Below are 3531 nucleotides of genomic sequence, written 5' to 3' on the forward strand. Positions count from 1 at the left end.
GAAACCTCCTCCAGCTGTTTTCCTCTGGTTGATCTTTTTAGGCACCAAAGCTCTGTTCCACGGGTGGCCTGGGTGTGTGCAGAGCAATGCAGCCCCCACAAAGCCCTTGGTTTCCCCACGAGTTGCCAGTTTGACTGCTTCCAAAGGGGAAGAAAAGCAGAGATGTACATTCACAGGAGCCCTGGCCATGTCCAATAAAGGTGCAAATATGTGGGGAGATTTGTTAGCAATTATTTCAGCTGTTATGCCAAGCCAGTGCCTTCTCTCCTGCTTCTGTGCATTATAGGTGAGTAATGTAATAATTGGCTCTCACAATTAAGAGATAGATACTATGTGGATAGATATTATGTTCAAATGTAAAGTGCTGTTATTGTAATACGTCCTCCCATAGTCCTCTTTCTTATCCCCCTTGTAATAGCCTTGGTAGTCAGGGCATTTGGGGAGGGCTGGCTTGTGACCAGCAGGCGGGGTGTAACAACAATTGACCTCCAATCAAGATGCAAGAAAGTAATCTCCACCACTGGACGGCAGAGAAAGAATTGACTGACAAAACATTGGGAGGGGCTAAAGCTAAAAAAAGCAGAGTATCCCTTTTGTAGATGAGCATGTGGCTGCTAATCATGGAGACTTCCCAGTGCTGCAATCTTTCCTTATACAGTCTTTTCTTAAGGTTTAATAAACCTTTAAAAACTTAAAGGTTGCCACCTTCTTGTAGTGACATCAGAAGGTTGCTTTGATGCACATAAGCCCTGAGTGTCAGAGCCCACTCCTATCTGCCTGACTGGGGTGTCCAGGGCACCTACACTGGAGCGCGGATACTTGCATGTGTATACCTAGCTGCCCCTGTGGCTACAGACACCCCCTTTTTAGCTGAACGCCTTGACAGGAGCTTTACCAAAGCAGTGGCATCCTAATGCTCTTTCTGTTTCAAAATCAGAAACTCAGTCACTAAGAAAGAGCAGGAAGACATACAAAAGCCAGGTAAGGATACACCCTAACCTAAGTAGAGAGGAAACATCTACTTACTTGTGAAATGTGTCATAAAATAGGCACCATAAGTAATGCCATAGGCAGCGAAAAGCAAAGGAGCAATTCACTCAATCATTTTAACACTGCCCTGCAAGTTTGCAGGCTGTGCTCACACAGTGGAAAAAGCAAGGCTCCTGTGAGTGTGCAACAGCCCACTGACAATTGCCTCAATCAGAGGGAATAGAATTAGAATGATTGTGAAGTATGTGAATGAGGCTAGTTGGCCAATGATGATGAAGGGGTGTCCTACTGGCTGGCTGCCTACTCAGGTTAGGATGAGGATGTTGGCGACTAGGGTTCAGAACAGGATTTGTGATAGGGGGCGGAAGGGTATTGATTGTAGTTTTGATGTATGTAGTAGTGGGGTGAGGAATACGATGAGGATTGAGGCGGCTAGAGCTAGTACGCCTCCTAGTTTGTTTGGGATGGATCAGAGGATGGCGTAAACAAATAGGAAATATCACTCGGGTTTGATGTGAGGAGGGGTGACAAGTGGGTTGGCTGGGGTGAAGTTTTCTGGGTCACCTAGGAGGTTGAGGGAGAATAGGGCTAGTGAGACGAGTAGGGAGAGCATTAGTACGAATCCTAGGATGTCTTTGATGGTGTAGTATGAGTGGAAGGGGATCTTGTCACAGTCTATGGGAATGCCTAGCAGGTTGTTTGAGGCTGTTTCATGGAGAAAGGTGAGATGGACGAGAGTAAGGCCTACGATGACGAAGGGAAGGAGGAAGTGGAGAGCAAAGAATCGGGTCAGTGTGGGGTTGTCGACAGAGAACCCTCCTCAGGCTCATTTGACTAGTGTTTGCCCGATGTAAGGGATGGCAGAGAATAGGTTTGTGATTACAGTAGCTCCTCAGAATGATATTTGGCCTCATGGTAGGATGTATCCTACGAAGGCGGTTGCTATGAGGGTTAGGAGGAGGATGACTCCAATGTTTCAAGTTTCTTTGTTTAGGTATGAGCCGTAGTAGAGTCCTCAGCCGATGTGTGGGTAGATGCAGATGAAGAAGAAGGAGGCTCCGTTTGCGTGGAGGCTGCGGATGAGTCAGCCAAATTGTACGTCTCGGCATATGTGAGTGACAGAGGAGAAGGCTAGATGGGTATCTGCTGTGTAGTGCATAGCTAGCAGAAGACCTGTGACGATTTGAGTAATTAGGCAAACGCCTACTAGAGACCCGAAGTTTCATCATGTTGAGATGTTTGATGGCGCTGGGAGGTCGATTAGGGCATTATTGATGATTTTGAGGATTTGGTGGTTTTTACGAAGGTTGAGGGCCATTGGTTATTTCTGTATGTGGCTACGAGGATGATGAGAATGGATAAGGTGAATGATCCTAAGTAGGCTTTGATTAGGCCTGAGTGGAGGGTGGTGGCAGTTTTGGTTGCTGTAAGTTGTAGGCTGGCTAGCCCCTCTGGACCTACTATTTTGTATCAGGAGAGGTCAGTTAGGTGGGATGCAATGTTCTGTCCTCCTTTGAGGAAGTTGGTTATACTTAGGCGGTGGGATAGGGGGTTAAAGTATCCTAGGGATGTTGAGAAGTTTGAGAAGGGGGCTTGTTTGGTCAGGATGAGAAATCTTTAGCTTGGACAACAGGAGCAGGAGCCTCGTGAGGGGCCTTCAGCATCTCCTCAGTGCATCCAAATATTCAAGCCACTTTTGGAAATTACTTTTCACCCTTTTTTTTTTTTTTGGTTTTTTTTTTTTTTTTTTTTTTTTTTTTTTTTTGTTTGCTTGGAGGAAGAGGCTGTTCATTTTCTTCTTCTCCCAGCTAAAGTTCTTTTCATCATTATTTTCTGCCCTTTTATAGCACTGGGACTGGGTCTGCTAGAATTTTAATTTCCAAGGTATCACTTCTGGAGAATGCAGTAGTTTTGCGTGAGAACACATCATTCTGTGCAGGGACCTTGGTGCAGAAGGAACTGTTGTGGTTCCAGGCCAGCCAGTATGGCCTTACACATCACTTTGAGCTTAGTAGTGCTCATGCCTTTTTGCAGCCCAGGGAATCAGTGTGTGTTGTGTTTGGGAATTCAGCAGGAGGTCAATGCCCTTGCATTCCAGCTGCTCCTCAGAGGTCACAGGAGCTGGAAGGGGCTGGGCTGCATTTCTGATTCCAGCCACTTTAGCTCCACCAGTGTGGTCGAGTCCAAGAGAAGAACTTGCCCGAGCACAGATGCACAGAGTGCAGTTCCCAGTGCAATGCTCTGGGTGTCTGGTTGCATTCCATAAGGACCTACATGCTCCACATTCCCCAAGAGTGTGCTTTTTTGAAGCAACAGGAGAGCAATCTCAGGATTGTATTTGAGTGTGGCACTGGCTACCAAGTTCTGATATCTGTAGCAACAGAGAGGACAGTAAAGAGAGATTTCAATAACAAAATCAATCAATCTATCTATCTATCTATCTATCTATCTATCTATCTATCTATCTATCTATCTATCTATCTATCTATCTATCTATGTAACATTTACATAATTGAATCTTCCTGGCTCTGGTCCAAGGCA

General features: G+C 45.7%; 1 pseudogene; it reads right to left on the reverse strand.

The window, feature by feature from the left end:
* Positions 1–1177: 1177 nt before the first annotated feature.
* On the reverse strand, positions 1178–2308 carry LOC134434644 (cytochrome b-like; annotated as a pseudogene).
* Between the last annotated feature and the right edge of the window lie 1223 nt (positions 2309–3531).

This window comes from Melospiza melodia, unplaced genomic scaffold (genome assembly GCF_035770615.1).
Source record: "Melospiza melodia melodia isolate bMelMel2 unplaced genomic scaffold, bMelMel2.pri scaffold_45, whole genome shotgun sequence".
Taxonomy (NCBI): Eukaryota; Metazoa; Chordata; class Aves; order Passeriformes; family Passerellidae; genus Melospiza; species Melospiza melodia.